This window comes from Lissotriton vulgaris, chromosome 5 (assembly GCF_964263255.1).
Source record: "Lissotriton vulgaris chromosome 5, aLisVul1.2, whole genome shotgun sequence".
NCBI lineage: Eukaryota > Metazoa > Chordata > Amphibia > Caudata > Salamandridae > Lissotriton > Lissotriton vulgaris.
This window is the reverse complement of record NC_141693.1, coordinates 296,446,533-296,467,274: the sequence shown is the minus strand read 5'-3', so window position 1 is coordinate 296,467,274 and position 20,742 is coordinate 296,446,533. Positions and strand designations below refer to the sequence as shown.

Below are 20,742 nucleotides of genomic sequence, written 5' to 3'. Positions count from 1 at the left end.
TGGAATAAGGAAGTACAGGGAATATACCCCCGTGCCTTCCTCCCCCACTGGCACGAGCTCGATTGCGCCTTTTTGCAGCATCACCACCACTACCCGCTGCAATAAGTGCAAGTGCTCTGCGGACATAGGCCTTTGCCTTGGTGGAATGTTGGGTGGAGTGGATTTTAACTCTAGACAATAACCGTACTGGACAAGTTGTCGCACCCACCTGTCTGTGGTGATGTTTTTCCAGACGGGCAGGAACTGCTGTAGTCTCCCCCCGACAGGTGTTAAGTGGTCGGGGGGCAGTGACAGAGTCACTGTTTGCTTGGGGTAGAGGAGCGTGAGTTGTTGTTCCCTCTGCCGCGTCCTCTGGTGCGGTTTCCTCTGTAGTCCCCCTTGTTTTGTTTGGGGTACGAGGATTGTGCTCCACCTCTAGAGAATTGTGACTGCTGACCCATCTGTCCTCTGGTGACTCCACGTGCACCTGAGCGACGAAAATTATTGCCACGAAACTGTTGTGATTGTAGGGCCCCCATAGACTTAGCAGTTTCGGTGTCTTTTTTAATTTTTTCTAGGGTGGTGTCAACATCTGGACCAAACAGTCTATCAGGCTTGACTGGTTGATTAAGTATGGTTGTTTGAATGTCAGGTTTAAACCCCGATATGCGGAGCCACGCCTGTCGTCTCAGCATAACGCTAGTGTTAATGGTCCTAGCGGCTGTGTCCGCGGCATCAAGTGCACACTTTATGGCCGCGTTGGAGATCAGTTGTCCTTCCTGTATAATCATTTTGGTGCCCTCTTGAAACTGCGGAGGCAGGTGTTGCACAATTTGCTCTAGGGTGTCGTAATGCGACCTATCATAACGTGCCAATAGTGCCTGTGTATTTGCAATACGGCAGAGATTGGCAGCCTGCGCAGCTACTCTTTTGCCTCCTGCCTCTAGCACTTTGGACTCCTTATCCGGGGGAGGAGCTTCACCCGTTGTTTGGGAGTTGGCCCTTTTTCGGGCATTTGCGACCACCAGGGAGTCAAGCGGCAACTGTCCCCGAATGTATGCAGGGTCTGCAGGTGCTGGTCTGTACTTCTTTTCAATACGTGGATTGACCACCCTCGCCCTGGTAGGCTCTTTAAAGATGTCCGCAGCATGTTTGAGGACCCCTTTGAGCATAGGCAGTGTCTTTACAGTTCTTTCAGAAACTGAAAAAGTGTCAAATAGAAAGTCTTCTTCTACTGGGTCAGCATGCATGTCCACATCATGATTAGCAGCTGCCCTCTCAATGAGTGCATGGAAACCTGCAGAATCCTCTGTTGGGGATGCACGTGTACTGAAAGGCTGTGGGTCCTGTCCCACATTTTGGGTGCCTTGGTCACCAATGTCATCATATGAATCTGGCTGTGCATCTGGTTCATTGACCGGGAAAGTGTATTGGTCATCTTCATCATATCCCTCACTTTCAGAGTGGTCTGGAGAAGGAGTTGGGCTCCTTCTTGGAGGGGGCTGGATAGGTTCCATGAGGCCTGAGGCGTCCTGGGGAAACTTTTTCTTCTTCAGGGGGATGACATAGGAGTCCACCGGCTGTGAAGTGATCCTCCTCTTGCAAAGGGTCAATTTGCCCGTTTCTGCGTCGATAAAGCGCTCAGAATCCTCTTCTGAGTCGAGTACTCGACCTGAAAGTGCCCCTGCCGTTGAAGAATCCGACTTCTTTGGCGTCGATTTTGTTGAAAAGGCCTTCGGCGCCTCTTTTGGCGGCAGAAGGAAGAGGAGTTTACTCGCAGGCTTGACCGGAATGTCTATCGCCTACTGTGGCGATGGCGTCGGCGCCGACGAAGCAGAGGCCTTCTCCCTAATTGTTTGTAGTGAAGAAGCGATGGGGGACGCGTCACTTACAGTGGCCTTTGGCACCGACGAGGAGGTCTTGACCTTGCCTTCGGATCCGACGTCCTGTTAGCCCTTCTGAGTTTTGGACGATGATGCCGCATCCGCCGACCCAGAGTCCTTGGACCGATGCGCAGATGTTCCAGCCTTCGATCCATGTGACTTTGACGGCTCTGTCTCTACCACGCGTCCGACAAACGAAGTCCCAGTCGGAACTGGAGCCGTGCCGCTGGCTTTGGCGGGCTTTGCCGGCGTCGCAGCGGGTGACCTGTGCGTACCACCCTTCTTAGAGGATCCCTCCTCTGGCGCCGATTTTGACACTGTGGAATCGACAGATTTCTTCGACTTCTGTGGACCGGAGGTCGACGGAGTCGATGAAGCAGGGGGTTTAGACGTTTTTGGTGGTACGGCCGCCATCTTAGGGACGCTCGAGTCCTTAAGTTTCGGTTTCGATTTTGGGTCGGCCATTTTAGGTGTAGTCGATACCGTAGGTTTCAGTTTCGGTTTCGATACCGTCTGCGCAGCAAGTATGTCCGTGGCCGGGCCTGAAGGCGGGGCCGTGGCTTGCGCTACGGGGTCTTGGGTAAGGCCGACAGGCGATCCCGTGACCCGCTCTTTATGACCGTAAACTTCGGGGCATAGCTCGTCCCCTGAGCTATCTTCCGCAGCCCCATAAACCTCTTCGACGTCCCCTACCTCGTCGACGTATTCAAGGCCTTGACCCACGACTCCGTCGTCGTCTTCCGGATCTGCCTCGACCTCCGTCTCGGGCGGGGAGATTTGAAGATGATGGCTCTGGTCCTCCTCTTCTTGGTCGTCGAAGATGTTTTCTGGATCCGGGGCCGCTTCTTTGGCCTCAAGGCGCACCGCGCGCCGAATCTTGAGTGTCTTCTTGGACCTGAAACTCGCACAGGCCCTGCAGTTGTCTTCGTTATGGTCTGGTGAAAGGCATTTGTTACAGACCGGGTGCACGTCTATATGTGGGTATTTGGACCCACAGAGCGGACAGAGCTTAAACGGACTCCGCTCCATGCTGGAAAATCGCTGTCGAGTCGCGATGAGAAGGCCTCGATGTCCAAAGAGTGCAAATACTCCGCTGATTCCGGCTCCGAGAGACGGAAGAACTCGAGACCGCACGCAAACAATACCGACGTAAAGAATACAAGGCCTTTTGGCCGTTTAAAGTTATGTTTTCTCGGTTCCGACAGAGAGACGTCGAGACCGCATCCGAACCCAATGGCGGAAAAAAACAATCTGGGGATGGAGCCGATGCCCATGCGCACTGTAGTCCAGGGGAGGAGCCACCTATCTCAGGATACTTCGAAGACTCTTCCAGGACAACAATGTGCGATCATCCAGACCCAACACTAGGCGGCGATCTAATGCTAAGATATGAATTTAGCAGCCCACATGCCTCGAACAATTCTGTTCCTGGATCTGAAGATGGGGTCCAATGTGTCCTGCTCTGTGTGTGGGATTGGTGACAATCTGCTTGAAGTTGGTGTTGTCTAATCTTGCGAGGAGGTCTGTGTTGTTGGTGTCGGAGAGGTCATGCAAGTGGAAGTTGAGGTCGTCTAGGAAGATGTAGTGTTCGGATTCGGCTACGGCGTCGCTGACTCTCGCTCATGGTCCTGGCCGTCTGTTATCGAAAGTGTCTTTCATGGTGGTTTTGAGAAGTGTGTGGAGCTGGAAGTTCATGTGTTCCATGGTGAGCGTGGTGAAGTTACTGGTGATGGTGCAGGTGATCACTTCCTTGTGGAAGATGGCTATGCATCCACCGTGTCTGTTGGCTCGGTCTTTCATCTCGTGTCTGGTTGGGGCTGTGGTGGTGATGCCCTGGGCAGATGCAGCGATGCAGGGGTGAGCCATGTCTTGGTGATGAAAGTTACGTCTGGGGCGAGGGTGGAGATGGTGACCCAGATCTCTAACATGCTTGCAAATTGATCTGGCGTTGATCAGGAGGCAGTTGAGTTGGACCGGAAGGGTGTACTTCTCAGCGGTTGGTGAGGTGATGGTCACGCTAAAGTGGCAGTGGTTGCAGGTGAACAGTCCCTATGTTGTCCCTGGTGATGAGAGGCAGCAGTTGATGCATGCGGTATTCCAGGGCCCGGAGCTTTTCAGCAGACTATCTGTGTGCTTTACAAAATCCAGGGTTCCAGGGGAATACGCAGTAAGGGTGCAGACAGGTTTGCCTTTGGTGTGCCCACTGCGGCCTCCATTAAGTAGCCATGGGAGGTGGGAGGGGGCGGGCGTTGGGGAGTCGGTGCATGTAGGGCTGGTCTAAACTGGCTGGGGGTAGGATGCGTGGTGTGGAGTCACTTGATTAGGACGTGGACCCAATGCACAGATCAGAAAATAATATATAGAAAAAGTAGGCAGCCAAGTGAAAAGGAATTGAAAGCGGGTAGTTCTAAAGTAAAACAACAATAAAAAGAGGGCACAGTTACATAGTAAAACAACAATAACAACGAAAGAGGGCCAGGCTCACTGAAGCAGAGCGGGGGCTAGAACTGGAGCCTCGAGTTCAGAGTGCCTGGATGGCATCTCAAGGCTGAAATGTCCAGAAGCAGGAGCAGCGACCAGGAACAGGGAATAGGGCTGGGGATACAAGTATTGTATACTGCCTGGTAGCATCCCTTGAGTTTCATAGTAGTCTAGCACAATGATTAGTCTACTAAACAAGTGCCTTTCGCCCGCAGCTTCATTTTATGCGTTATCAGGATGATGTAACAAAAATAATACAACAAAAAAAGCACAAATTTAAAGGATTTAATCGAACATATACATAACATAGCAAGGCAATAGGCAACTCTTTTTTCTGTCAAGAAGGTAGTTTAAATAGTCGTTGAACCCATGGGATGTCAATTGTTAATGATGGCAGGTGGCAGTCTAGTTCTTGAGGAATGAGGACATTACAGTCGGGAGGGCTCCTGTACCATATTAACAACAAGGAGTACCAAGGCCGGTTATGGCTTCGAAGAGAGATTCTCTCTGATCTAGATGCCTTTGACAGGTTGAGAGCAGCCCTTCTCTCAAACATGCAGCTAGAAATCCCCATAAAAACCTTCACCTGGTTGTAGAAAAAGTGCTTGTGGTGACAAACTCGCACCCATCAAGTTGCTCTCTTCTAGCAAGACCCTATCTGCTCCTTCATATATGCTGGGACCGGAAGTTGCATCTGACAATGAGCTTGATTAGGTGATCAGCAGTTTGACAAAACTGCTGGACAAGGAGGTGCAGAAATGTCTAATGGCTGTCACTGACCATTTTTGGAAAGAAAGGTGGCTCTCACCCCAAGGCAGACATCAGAATGTCATGTTTCAAATATCCCAAGAAAGAGACTGATTGGGCGTGGACGTCACAGGAACCTTGATGAAACTGTTAGAAATGGCCGAGGAGGTCAAGGAAGTCTTATCCAACCAGAACCTCTCTCAATCATCGCACAAAGAGCTATTATCTTTCTAGGTAATGCCTACAGTGCCATGATACCTTGGACAGTCTCCTCCAATTTTGGTGGACCTCAAACTAGTGCGCCTGGCCTTCTCAGAGGAAGGCCTAGTAGCCTTAGGAAGTGTATTGTAGGATTGTTCCTCAAAGAACTAGAAAAATCTATCACATACCTTCGTTAACAGTGTTTCTGGTGTACTTCAGCTTCCTGCAGATTCCTCACCGCTACCATTACCTTAACATAACAGACTGCACCCAGAAAATTGAAATCGCTCACCTGCTCTACTAGATTGTGCCATGACTCCAGCTCTACTCCAGTGCCACCCTGGATGTGATGTCATGCAGCCATACATCACACTCCAGTGTCTTGAAGTCAGTTTCAGACCATTTTTCAATGCCATTTCAGGCAAAGATGAGACTGAAGAACAGAATTGTAATACAAAAACTGATGTGTGATCATATTAAAAAAAACAATACTCCTCAGAATAGGAAGGTGTATACCTGCAGGTAGATAGAGCATCCACCCGGAACATTACAACAGAAGGTAATTTATGTTTTTTGAAGGATACTTCTACCTTTAGATTTCTCACCTCTTGGATCAATGCCAAAGGAATACCCCAGGGGGCTGAAGAGAGACAAGAATGGGTCGGAGGGACCCAGGAAGAACATCAGTCCCATAAGTTCAAGCTTGAAATAATAACAGAAACAGCAGAGCTCAGAACAATAATTAAGCACATGTTCTTGCAGATAACGCAAAAGAATATAACAAGAATTTGCCTCAACTGAAATCTAAAGATATCCACTTCCTGCATGGACCAAGCACAGTAAGATATAGACTATAAAAACACCCTTTTAACCGAACATCTAAGTTGCATTAATTTCTATTATTCTAGTTTCGCTTTCTTTTTCGATGAATAAAGGAAAGAAAGACCACTAAAATGTCTGCAGATACACAAGGGCTCGGCGTACACAAACCCTTCTGCTTCTAGTGGTGCCAGAGGGTAAAGGTAAATCAAGTCTTGCCTAACTATGCGGAATAACAAACTGACAATTTCTCCTCCTCATATACCACCTGAGCAGTGTAGTCTGTTTTTAGTCTGCAGAGCATTAACCGCGGCGGCAACTCCGCCGCGGTGTGGCGGTTTGATTAGGTGGGCGGGGCTGCGTCGGGCAATGGACATGCGCAGCACTACGAAGGTAGTGCTCGCGACGATCGTTGGCCGACGGGCAGATGGAAGGGGTTAAATTAAGAATATCAACTTAAATTTCAGAAATGTGTGATGCCAGTTGGATGTTTAAGTCATTCTCATTCATCTGAGTGCAATATTTTTGGAGCAGAGTGCAGAGGAGAAATACGTAAGAAGCACACAATTGTTAAAACGTCAGGATGAATACCTACCAATAACAGCCCAGAAACCTATTGAAGGAAAGAACAAAACACCACTCACAGGAGGGGTCAAACAGACACTACCAAGGTCCATAGTGGAGATAGAAGTACAAGGAGGTTAAGGCCCTCAGCCAACAAAAATGAAGGGAGTCTGAAAAAGGAAGCATTCAGATGTACTGCCAGTGAACCGCATGTGGGAGGTAAACAGGAGAGACTCGCAAGAACATACTCAGCACAGGTAGTTCAACAGCTAAAGGGCCAAACATTCCATGCCACTGCAATCCAAGCATCTGAGCAAAGCTTCTGATCCTAGCAACTGATTAAACTGAAGAAACTTCATCAATCACATCTGAAAGAACACCAAGGCACAGATAGGACTCAACCATGCTCCCAAAAGGCAAATGCTCCAAATATCCAACATGATGAAAGATAGCACCCCAACATCTCCACTACAGGTTCAGCAAAGAAATTCTTAATCAGGCCCACTCTTACCTTATGTTGCTGTCTGGGGGCTGTGGATTTCAGGGGGCTGGCTTCCTTCACTTGGCCTGGGTGGCAGATTAGTGAAGGATTTTTGGATCCCGGTGGTAGGTGTACACACTGGAGTTACTTCTATACAGGAAATGGTAACACCGCAATGTAGTCTAATGGGGGGATATGAGGAGACGAAAGACCGCAAGATGGCATATAAATTCTTGCAGCTGGTGCTGGTTTTTGCTAGGCGCAGGGTGACCATCACCTGCATGGGACAAAATGCTCCAGAGCTAGACTACTGGCAAAAAGACATGGCGGAATGGATGCTGGTGGAAAAGATTTATATGACACTTAGCAGGAGGGATAATAAGGTTGGAGATGATATCTTTGTTTGGAGTGATCTGGGTGACAGGTACTTGGCCCCAGATTCTGGGAACAGTGGAGACAGTGATGATGCTGAACAGTAGCCCCTTGCAATGGTGGGCCCCCCTGGTAGGATGTGGGTGGGTTTCTGATGGGCAATGTTGTGCGCCTGTTCTCTCCTTGGGAACTGTATGCGACTGGCCTTTAGATTGTGGGGCAATGTTCCCTTACCTATCTGATGTACACTGTGGTTCTTCCCATTACCTCTCCAAAGTTGTTTTTTATGAAAATTTAAAATAAAATGCAGCACTTTATTCGATCGCTTACTGCGTTCATTGCACAAACTATAGACATTGAACTGAACATTTTTGCACGATCTAACCCTATAGCCCCATTGTCCGGAGAGTTGTGATTCGAATCTTGCTATTTTATTTGATAATTCTTACTAACTTTTACTGTATTAAGAAGAGTGATAATGTATTATTTTCATATGTATACTTTGATGATCTATGCTTTCCAAAGTAGATCAAATAAAGTTTATTATTGAATTGAAAAATAAAGATAACAGTAGCTGCCTGGAGAACCGCAACCTAGTTCAACTCACTGAAAGCACATCCAGTGTTACAAAAGTGGCAGGAGATCAAGAACCAATGGCCCAAAAACAACTTAGACTACTATGAGCAGAAGAATTTAGTCAGTCCCTCTCAACACAAAAGACAGAACATTTCAACAGAGAAGGTCCACATAATTGAAGGAACACATCAAGGTGGTCGGTCATTTTTTTTTCTTGGACCTAAGCTATGGAATACCCCTCCCTATTTATGAACCTGAAAATCACTCACACCCCTATGCAAAGCTCTTAAAAAGTGGCTGTTTCCATCACTACCTTCGCACTAGTCCCTGGGTTGAGGGTTTGTTAGGTCTACTAAGGAGATTAGCGCTGGGAAACCTTGACTGCTAGTCATGCGCTTTATAGATCTTTCAAGTAAATAAACAAATCAGGCAGACTGAGCACATTCCAAAGAATTGGCAAGTACCATGACTAATAGGATCCTGAAAGAGATAACTCGAGATCCTACTAAAGGACACAAGCATTCAGTATCTAGTAAAGTCGATCAAAGAAAGGATCCTCCTTTATTCACAATATAGATGACACACAAATCAAACTAACAATTACAGTAGGACCTAAAGACTATCCAGTAAAGGCCATGAAACCAGAGACCACAAGACCAAATACATCCAACCATAGGTCAAAAACTAACCATGGAGTACTGGAGACCCTTCTAGGAAGAAGAACACTTTCAGAGAAACTAAACTTAAAGCTTGACTAATTACTCAAGAGCTAGCCATAATCTGTTCCAAAGAGAGGCAACACAACAAGTGTAAGCTTTGCAGTGGAGTAAACCACTGTGCATACTCGGTCCAAACAACACCATTCACAAGAACACAATTACCCTTCCATACCAACTCCACAAGGAGGCAATCAATATAGTCTTAAAGAGTAAGCTGAAGAGGACAATGATGTAAACTCTTGTGGCTGGTTGGGGGGCAAAGAGGAGAGCAATATGCCTCTCGCAGCCATAGGAAGGCAAGAGCTACTGATCTGAATAGGGGTGTTGCTGACACCGGTTATGCCGTAGTCCTTAAAACGTCTAGTCTCCTTCATCCACCGGCATACGCTCACAACCGATGGAATATTCATGGATCATACATCAGTGCAGCCCTTAGCAGCATTGTCTAAAACAAAGGAAATCTACTTACCAAAGAGAAGAAAACCATCAAAGACTGCATCTAGCACGTTTACCTTAGAATTCCAATGAAAATCAAAGGTGCCAAACTATGCAAGTCTACAGAGGACCGCTGAGAAGCTCGTATATTTGGCAACCAAACTGATGGTGTCAATATCAGCCCAAAGACATTGTCTAGATAACGCAAAACCATCATTAATCACTTCAGCGATGTGGCACCTTACATGCTGCAGCAAGAGAGAAGCCAGCAGTTGTGCGATCCACCAAATACTGTGGGAATACTGCACCACCAGGCATGTTTGCACTAAAAGAATAAAGAGTGAGACTCCGCAAGGAAAGGATTTTCTTTCCCATCAATTCAATGCATAAAACTCCACATCATCTAAGGTAAGTGGGGAAGGACCAGCACAGCCACCTATACAATGGGGAGCCTGCAGCCACAAGCTATACGTACAAAGGTAACAGTAAAAGAATGTCAGGTCACGGGGTCACTCAATGACAAGCCACCTCACAGTGGAGGGATTGCACAGAAGCTGGTCTATTCAAGAGTAACCTGGAAAAAACTAACAATGTTTTCTTGAAAGGCAATAGGAATCGGACATATATCGGTCTATTTGCAGGACCTTGGTTAAAATGTTGGTTTTATTCTCAGCCACGTTAGGGACAATTCCAGGACCGCAGATGGCTTAATCAAGGCTTCCTTGACAGAAATAAAAGACTGTCCACAGTAAATGCACCAGAAGTGGCAATATTGTGTAGTTCTTGGACCCAAACCAAGTGATCTCCTTTGATTAAGTACAAAGGGAAACTACATCAGCCTATACTTTTGAGGCAACAAATGTACCCACAGCATTTGGAGAGACCGATTAGGTGGTAGCGTACCACCCTTGATGAAAGTGTGAATACAGGGCGTTGCCCTCTACTCCCGTGCCAGTTCTAGCACTCATCTTATCTAGCTCTCATCCCGTTTTTCCTGACTAATGCAGGTTAAAGAATTTGAACACAGCAGAAACATGTTGACCTCTATGCAGAACAGATCTGACTAGGGAATGTAGGAATAAAACTATTATGACGATATCTTAGTCAGTTTTAACCATTTTTTGTCTGCACCTATGTAGGGTCCTTTCCATTTCCCGCGCGCCTCTGTGCACGCGCGCCTCTGTGCGCGGCTCGCGCACAGAGCCGGGCGGGGGCGCGCGCACAGAGCCGGGCGGGGGCGCGCGCACAGAGCCGGGCGGGGGCGCGCGCACAGAGCCGGGCGGGGGCGCGCGCACAGAGCCGGGCGCGCCCACGCGGGGCTCTGTGGGGCTTTGCGCGCGGGGCTCTGTGCGCGCGCGGGGCTCTAGGCGTAGTAACTCAGTCTACACAGGAGAGAAGGCAAGGCTGACAACACCAGGGACAATGGATGAGACGGCGGATCAGAGGGTGTCAGCATCAAGGAACAAGACGTGCGCGCGCACTCCCAAAAACGAAACCTATCATGGGGCGGGACGTCAGTCTTTTGAAGCCCGCGCCCCCGGAGTGCCTGGCCCAAGGAGCAGTGGTGACGCGGAGCTCCCATGCCCGAGGGAGAGCCCCGCGTAGGCTGCAGATGTCCGGAGTGGCGGTAAATGGCCCTTAGTTGTAGGGGGGGGTGGCAGGGGGGGTGTTGGTGCGCTCGTGTGTGTATGTGTGCGCGCGTGTGTGTATGTGTGCGACAGTGGAGCGGGGTGTCTCTGTATGTGTGCTTGCGTGTATGTGCGCTCGTGTGTGTGTCTCTGTGTGTGCGCAGGCGTGCAGGGGGAGGTGTGGCTGTGTGGTACAGCTTTCCAGGAGAGGAGACAGGAGCTGGCCACAGCGAGCGCGTTCGCGTGCGCGTGGCCCGCTCAATTCCGAGCGCGCGGCCAGCTCCTGTCCCCTCTCCTGGAAAGAAGAATCCCTAACAATAGGTCTCTGGCGAGACCGCGCTTCGCACGGTTCAACACCACGAGACCTAAAAAGGGAAACCGCCAGGATACTGCAAACTATAGGTTTATTAGTTTACTAGATTCCATGCAGAAAGTGGTTGGAAGATCTATTTTAAATAGGATCCAAATTTGGATGGAACAAGAAGGCATTATTTCCAATTACCAGCCAGGTTTCAGGAAAGCTACTAGCACAATGGATCAAGTGTTTAGGCTACTCCCCCTCTACTTGAAAGTTGTAACCCTAGGGAAAGGAAGCCTTTACTTAGCATTCATAGATCTTAAGACTTCTTTTGATCTAGTTCCTCGAGAAAAGCTATGGTCAGTATTACATGAAATGGGCATACCCGCCTAAATCTTATATCTCCTAATACGTCTTCACGAGGACACCTTTGCACGAGTTAGATGGGGGCAGCAAGGGCAAACCACTGAGAAGATAATTGTTAATGGGGGGGTCCGCCAGGGATGTGTAATGGCTCCTACCCTCTTTTCACTTTTTGTGAACGGAGTGGTTAGATTTTTAAGCCAAGAACCAGCTGATGCCCCATCCCTGCCTGGAGAAAAAATTGTAACCCTCCTATTTGCAGACGACACACTCCTAATCTCAAAAACCCCAATGGGATTGCAAAAACTCCTCACCTGCTTTCACGCGTTCTGCACACTAAGGGGCCTAGTAATAAACATCACAAAAACCAAGTTTATGGCTTTTAACCCCGGGAAACACTTTCGAAACAATCTAACTCTCAAAGGCTCTCCACTAGAGAGGGTCCATTCTTTCGATTACTTGGGCATTAGACTAACAGATAAAATGCACTGGGGGGGTCATTTGAATAAGATGCTATTGAACCACAAGCGGGTGGCGGGAGGCATTGCTAGAGACCAACGTTCCTCATATTCAAGACGGATAGGTCCGGCATTGGCAGTGTATGAAGGAAAAGCAGTGAGCTCTGCTATGTATGGAGCTGAGCTATGGGGCTTCGAAAAGACAACAGAGATAGGAAGATCAGAGAACAAATTCTTAAGCGAATTTGCATCTGTCCCTATTAATACACCACTTAAGCCTTTGTTCTGTGATATGGGTAGACGTACATTCAGTGACGTGGCAAGACTTCGCCCTCTCCTGTACTGGGCAAGACTAAGACGCACTCCAGAACTTCAGGACTACGCGACTGGCCTCGCTGAACTGATTGCTCTGGATACCAACAAAAGGATCAAATGGATCAGGAAATTGAGAGGTCTGTTGACCGAATTGGGATTGGCCCCCGCCCAAGAACGAGCTAAAAAAGATCTACTGGAATTGGGTCTCCCTTCAGTCCCTAGTTAATATCAGACAAGGTAGCCTAACTGAGGCATTCCTTCAGCATAAGTCAGCTTGCTCTCTGGAACCCTATCTGGATTTCATTAGGAAACCCAGAGATAGGGCATTATATATGCAGTTTAGATTTGGTTCCCTTACGGTAAACGTGACCAGGGCAAAATGGGACCCCATATGTTCTGTCTCACACAATTGTCCTTGCTGTGATGCTGAGCAGTAAACTCTATCCCATCTATTGTTTGTCTGCCCAGCATACAGACAGGCCAGGCTCTGATGGCTTAAGCCAATATGTACACAAATGGGCACTAGAAGTCACCTAGAGGCTTTACGTATTCTGAAAACAGATTCCTCTAGGCCTTTGTTTGTTTGCGGTGTTGTCAAGTTTTTGGGTTGCACATGGATTATCCGTACCAAAGCAATAAATAAGGAAGTTGGGCAAAATTAGCCATTGAGACCCCAGAGTGCATACTTCGATACAGGAATGCTCTCATTAAATGTTAAACAAAATTACTGTTGTATATGGTCATTGTGGAGACATTTGTATTAGCAAAGTATTAATTCTGCACTTGCTGGAGTAGTGCCGTCCCTGATGTACTGTCTATATTGTTATTTTTATCCATGTGATTTATCGATAGCAAGGTTTTTATCTTTTTTGTAATACTCTTTTAAATTTTAATATTAGGATGAATTGATAATTTTCTTGTTTACTGTGAATTGCTTTTATGATACTTGCTATTGAATAAAGCTTATTTGAATGAATGAATGTAGAATTTAAGCCAGCGTTTGAGATCGAGGGAGTGGAGAGTCCTCTCTGCTGCCGATTGTGGATTCAGAAAGAAAGAGCGCAGGACTATAGGCTCATTAAGAAGAAAGTCAGATGGGACCTTTGGAATAAATTTAGGATTAGTCCTTAAAATCACTCTGTCGTGTTTGAATTGGAGGAAAGGGTCTTGAATTGAAAATGCTTGGAGCTCACTCACTCGTCTCGTCGAGGTAAGAGCCAGTAGAAAAACCGTTTTCCAGGAAAGATACTGAATATCAGCTTTGTATATCGGCTCAAAGGGATGTTTCATTATTGAGCAAGCACAATATTAAGCTGCCAGGTAGGTGGTAAAGTCTTTACCGGGGGGAACGTTCTGAACAAGCCTTAAAGAAACTGTTTTATGAGTCTACTGGACCAGAGGGAAGGACTTGCAGAGGAAAGTCTGAACCGAGATATTGTGGCCAGGTGAACTTTAATCGAAGCATGATCAAGACCCGAGTTTGCCAGATGTAGAAGGTAAGGCAAAATCTGTGCAGGAGATGAAGAAAGAGGGTGCACTTTTTTTGATTTGCACCAGATGCAGAATCTCTTCCATTTCAGAGAATACGTTTTGTTAGTACTGTCAGCTCGAGCTCGGGCCAAAACAGCTCGGCAATCTGGTGGGATGTCTAAGTTTTGGAATCCTCTGAACTCAGGAGCCAAGCTGATAATTTGAGAGATGCTGGCCTTGCGGTTGGTTCATTGTGAGGAGAGAGGGGAACGGCTTCAATGGGATCGTTGGTTCCAGCGACAGGAGATGAAGCTCCGTGAACCAGTGCTGGCGCGGCCAAGCAGGAGCTATTAAGATAAGGGTACAATGTTCCGCCTACAGCTTCCGGAGGACCCTGGGTATCAGGGGAATTGGAGGAAATGCGTACGCAAAGACGTTGAACCATGCGATCGAAAATGTATTCCCTAGAGACCCCTTCTGGGGACGCCAGCTTGCCTAATGTTGGCATTTGGCATTCTGTCTGGTTGCGAAAAGGTCCAGGTGAGGCGTGCCCCATTGGGAGAAGATGTGACTGAGGAGTTGCTGTTCCAATTCCCATTCGTGGCACACAGAGCGCTGTCTGCTCATTGAGTCTGCAAGGACATTGTCCATTCCTGGGACGTATTCGGAAATATTGTGAAGAAGCAACCATTTCCAGATTCTCTGATATTTGTGTGACAACATCAGAGAACAGGTCCCCCCTTGTTTGTTTATATAGTGCATTGTCGTGGTATTGTCCGTTTGCACAATCTTTGGGGAATTCTTGGTCCGAGGAAGGAATGCATGAAGAGCCAGGTAAACTGCTTGTAACTAGAGGAGGTTTATGTGCAGCTTGCGCTCGGAAGGGGACCACCGTCTGCTGATCCTGAGTTCTTGGAGGAACGCTCCCCAACCTTCCAGGGACGCATCTGTTGTTACGATATGCGAAGAAACTGGAAGCAAGAAAGGCAAGCCTTGTAAAAGGTTCCGAGGGTGAATCCACCACTGAAGAGCTTTTACCATGGGAGGAGTCACGCGGATGACATCGTCGAACGAACCCGTACACTGGATCCATTGAGTTGACAGCACTTCCTGAAGAGGGGGCATGTGAAGGCGACAGTGAGGAACTAACAGGATGCAAGAAGACATCATCCCAAGCAGAGACTTGTAAAGGCGCACCGTGAGTGATCTTTTGGATTGTATGCGGGCCGCTAAGGACGTCCGCTTGTTTTGACACTCCTGCGATGGAAAAGCTTTCTTCTGAGCCGTATCGAGGACAGCTCCCAGGAAAGTGAGACGTTGGGAAGGTTGAAGGACGGATTTGTCTTGATTGAGAGTGAGGCTCAAGTCGTTGAAAAGCTGAAAACAGGCGTTGGAGGACTCTGTCACGCCTGCAAGAGAAGGGGCCTTGATGAGCTAGTCGTTCAAGTACAGGAAGACTTGGTGATGTTGCTGCCGGAGGTACACGGCCACTGGAGACAGGCATTTTGTGAAAATGTCTTGAAGTTCCCCTTCTTCATGTTGTTGTTCCTCCTCTTCATCATCTGAGGACGGCGGAGGTTGTGAGGTGGTAGGGTCAGGCTGAAGCATCAGAGGCGAAGGCCAAGGCCTAGGAGGCGGAGAAATCACTGGAGGTGGTGGAGGCGTGGCCGAAGATGGGAACCTCTGTATGTAATCAGAGATCAAGAACTGAAGATCAGTGACCAAAGACGCTGGCAGACAAACCATAGGCTGAGGAGGAGGCTGGTAGTCTTCATGGTAATCTCCCTGCTCTTCCTGATCTTATTCCTCATAATAGGAGCTCTCGTGGTATTTGACATTCAGTTAGGATGGGCTGGTAGCCGTCCTGAACATAGAGAGATCATCTGAGTCATCCTCGTCCAGGAGATGCGCAGGCGGGAAAGCCTGGACTCTGCTTGGCGAAGTTAAGGCAGGCGTCAGCGTGCGTTTGGTAAATTTAAGGTGAACATACGCACTTTGTAAGGTAGGTTCCGTTGTCGAGCCCGTCGACGGGTTGGTCGTCGACGGTTGATCCAAATGGTACCGTCGACGATAACGTCGTCGACGGTTGCGGCTTAGACGGGGACTTAGTCGTCGATGCTTTCGACGACGGTGGCTGACGTCGATGGAGCCTTCGTCGACGTCGATGGTGCTTTCGTCAACGTCGATTTTTTAATTTTAATCGTCGATGAAATGGACGGACCGGTCGATGACAAGGAAGTTGTAGACGTCGACATTGAAGAAGACGCCACAGAAGTGGGGATAGCAGTCGTTGACGCAGTAACAGGCAAAGCTGCCAAAGTTCTGAAAGGTTTCGTTGAAGCAGAGTCCTTAGGAGAAACCTTCACAGGCAAGACCTTCGATGGAACCTCTGAAGACTTTTCATGCGCCTTCTTTTGAGGTGGCTCCGAAGATGGACCTGGGGATGCCACTCTAGGTCTTTTAGTAGAGGAATGTGAACTCCTGAAGGAACATTCACTCTCACCAGAAGAAACTGCCTGGTCTTTGTCTTTCAATCTCTGTAGCCAGATGAAAAGGCGTCCCTCCCTGTCCTTGAGGGCCTTAGTTGAAAAGGTACGGCATACCTTGCAGTCTTTTGAAGAGTGGTCCGGGTAGAGGCAATAGAGACAATCCTTGTGCTGGTCATCCAAATGAAGTCTCTTTTTACCACATGAAGCACAGGACCGAAAAAGTCCTTTTTTAGGAGTATCAGCCATAACAAACTGAAAACCTCACACAAGTGAAGAAAATTTGAAGAGAAAAGTACTGGAAATGCAGAAACTAAGGAAAGCGGAGCAGAGCTCAGTGGAGACTCCCTTAGCACGACGTGCAGTAGAAAATCTGAGGGACTAGAGCTCCTTCCAGGAAGGTTCCAGAGGGTGGTGATAGCTGATTGGCTCTTTGCCAAAGTTTGGTCCTTTTCACAAAAGGACATGGATATGTTACTAATGAGAGACCTCTGGCCCATTACTATGTATATATGTCTACGCGACATTACTTTATTTATGTACCGGGGACTCCCATCCCGACAACAGGGAAAGGTTCAGGCATGTGAATCTATGAAAGATACTCTAATACTGGATAATGTGTAATCACTTCATCGAAAATAGACACTCTGTTGACGACATAAAATGGACTATCCTGGAATCCAATAATGCATGGAGCGACACTGCTCTATTGAGACGTGAACAGCGGTGAGTACACCTCCTTCAGACACACATCGGGGGACTTAATGAAGACATTCAGTGGACAGAAGTATGAATGTCATAGATTATGTGCCCCACCTCTTCTTGGGACAACTAACACCTATCGGTGATTGTCCCGGCCCTCTCCTGACCCCTGGGATCAGTCACCCACTGGCCAGTACCCCTTCAGATGTATTTACATCTAATAATACATTGATGCAGCATGCCTTCTACTTTGATCCCCTGTATTTTACAAACACACTCCCAAACTTGAAACAGCAAGCCAAACAAACACACCACTATGTTATTGTGACGCACGTTCCCACAAAACAATTTCCCTAAAAAGTCCAAACTTGTGATGTTTTATAGCTCAAACTGTGTCCATCTCCACTGCTCCCACCGTTTCCAAGGAGCAGTCTCTAAGACCAAAGTAAAGTTTAACCCAAATGTGGAGTGCACCACCAGCACCAAGAAATAATTTTGTCCATCCACTGTTGATATTACACAAGGTGTTCCTTTATTATTCTTGTTCAACATAACAGCAGCCAAACAGCTGACGCGTTTCGTGCAACTGGTGAGGACTTCATCAGGGGTTGATAAATGTATCTAGGCGTCTAGGGTAGCAAAGAAGACCGTCCTTAATTTCCATCCTCCTGTAAGAGGAAGGAAATTAAGGACGCTCTTCTTTGATGCCCGGCACAGGAGCCGCTTCATTCTGGAACTGTCCCTGGATCCAGGAGGGAACAGTTGCAATACAGGCCTAATATAGACCTTAAACTTTCTTCTACTTTTTATAAGGGCTTACTAGCATAGACGCCTATATACATTTATCAAGCTCTGATGAAGTCTACACCAGTTGGACGAAACGCATTGGCTGTTGTTTTGATCAACAAGAAGAATAAAGTAACATCTTGTGTAATATCTACAGTGGATGGACAAAATAATTTCTTGGTGCTGGTGGTGCACTCACATTTGGGTTAACATTTTACAAACATATGTAGTGTGATCTCACGAACATTGTGATTAGACACATCCTTATGACTCTATGGCACTGTTACACCATACACATGGTTGTTTTTTATCCACAAATACTGTCTTTTGCGTGTACCAAATAGAGGTCCAAAATTGACCACTTTCAGATGGCGCCTGCGCATGCGCAGTGGTATCAAGAAACGCGCCCACCAGAAGTCAGGCACTCCGGAGAGCAGGAGCCTCACTATATGAGGGAGACCGTGTTAGCAGCCCATCAACATGCAGGCCTGGTATAAGGGGTAGGTGTTGGAAGGCAGTGCACCCGATGACAAACGTGAGTCCTATTGTGTTGGTTATCTGTGACCGCGACCGGGTTGTCACGACACCCGTTTCACGCTGAGAATTGTATGTTCTTCCTTTTCCCCATTTTTTGATTCTCAGCCTGTTACGGTGCAAGGCGAACATGCAATAGCCTATGAAGCAACCCACAACTTACTAATTGGTAAGAACGCATGACATGCCATGTTCTACTTCACGGCAACCTATACCATGCTTTTGTCCTATGTGCTGGACGTTTTTTGGAATGAGAGTTTACACTTTGGCACTATACACCCACAATTAACCTGGGCGCCTACTGTACAATTGTATTCTTTATGGCACAATATAATGGTCTTGCTAAACTGTGATGAATGTATTTCGATATCATGATTTCGACCCAAGAGCCCTGTATGTATATTGGTGTGTGAGTAGTGCCATCTACTCAAATTCTACTAAGGCACTACTGGCACTTTTTCGTTTGCCTGATAATAGAGTGTATCAATGTGGTGAAGTGCAATCAATTGTCTCAACGCAGAGCATCATTCTACATTTATGGCGTATGTCTCATCTGTATTTTCCTGTGCTCATCATGTGAATACCCGACTGGGATGAGGTGCTACCAATCATCTCACCGCTGAGAGACTTATAATAATTTCACCCTTTGGGTTTCGTTTTCTATTCTTTCCCCATCTAGGTCGCAACAAGAGCGGTCACTAATTGAGCTTAATCCACCTTGTAGCTTGTCACAAGGGGAACCGCCTATTTCTCCTTAGTAGGGTTCTTTACCGATTCACAGCTTTATTGAATTATTGGTCCTGAGGAAGCGCTAGGGATCGTTACGACCATTTTAGGGCATGGAACATATCGACGAAGAGTTACTGAGACACACTATTGCCTAGTTAGTAAACGCACAACCTACGGGTTTTATAACCTGTCAGGGGAACCCACACATTAAACTAATTTTACTTTGGTATCTCCTAGCCAGTGTTTATCATTCACTCACTCACTCGTTCTTATGAACCCTCAATCTCACATCCTTACTCATCAGATCACTCATCATATGGCGTTATCAAAAGATCTCTGCTAAAGCGACCCTTCGGGTATTCCAAGGGCATTGCAGCGCCGGCCTGACGAGGAGCAACACCCGATGATGAAGCATGACATGCCTTGGGATTTGTGATGGCAACAAGAGACAAGACTTGGGCTTGCCTCTATCCTGTGGGGTTTAGACCTAGTCCTTTCTGTTCCTTTTTCTATCTCTCTTTCTCTGTGTACAACTATTGTGCCCAACTATTGTGCCCACACTGGATCAGTTAGCCATCATTTGGTTTGATCTAATGCAAGCCTTCATACTACAAAAACTGTGATTAGTGACACTTAACATAAAATGGGAACAAATACTGACAAATGCAATGTTCCTGGCATGCATTTTCGGATACCGCCCACAAATATTGTATTTGGCAATGCTTGCTTAGAATTTTTTTGTGATGAGGAGTCCTCTTTATTCATTATAAATTAAGGACTACCAATTGAAAAATGCAAATGAGAAACTCTGATCGAGTGAGTTACTCTCACTTAGTAAGACTTCTGAATACAAAAAGAAGAAAGTGGTACACAACAAGAACGGTTACTGGCCTGTAATCCTAGTTCTCTTTCAGGGAAGTCATCATTATAGTCATAAGCATTAGATAGTCCAACCAACGCACGGGGATCCTAGAGCACTTTTAAAAACATACACATACATACATATAGATAGATATATAACATTGTACAAAGGTACAATTACACAAATTTTTTTAGCCTTTAAAAAGGCTCAAATTACTACATTTAATTTATTTTTCAGTATATAAAATCAGTCACTAAACAGAAAAAAGTGACAATATTTTGCAACCCTTTGTTAAAAGGACAAAGGGAGAAATTAAGGCAATAGGCTGCGATGAAGCGCATAGGAAAAACATGATCTGTGCCTTTAAGGGCCTCACAATACACGCCTGCATACCCCACAGGTGACTGTTAAGTCAGATCACTTTAGGTCAGCTGTAAGTACTCTTCTCCGGGGAGGTCAGCGGGTTGCTTAGGGCTATGATGAGGATTCCCCTGGAAGAGAACTAGCATTACAGGTAACTAACTTTCCCTTCTCTTCCAGTGGATCTTCATCAATAGTCATAATCACCGAATAGAATAGCATGCCCATCCCATAAACTAAGAGGACAAGAATTAGAAACAACCTCAACAATCACCTAAAAAGGTTGCTCGAAGAAGCCTGCCCTACTTGAGTATAAGCTCTGGAGTATTAATGTAGACAATGTCTGGATAAAGTATAAATAAGGTGTGAACAAAAACCCTAGGCAGTCAACAATATGGCAAACAAGTAATATAAAGTGACAGCGAAAAAAATCATACATAGAGAGTTAAAATAAAATTAATCATGATTTTAATAAAGACAAGTAAAAATCATAC

General features: G+C 46.7%; 1 protein-coding gene and 1 pseudogene across 1 annotated transcript in view; both read right to left on the bottom strand.

The window, feature by feature from the left end:
- LOC147710752 (ATPase family AAA domain-containing protein 3-A) overlaps positions 1-20,742 on the bottom strand; it is a 554,267-nt gene that overhangs the window by 380,201 nt on the left and 153,324 nt on the right. The gene's annotated exons all lie outside the window — the stretch shown is intronic.
- Positions 171-2,891, bottom strand: LOC147710754 (uncharacterized; annotated as a pseudogene).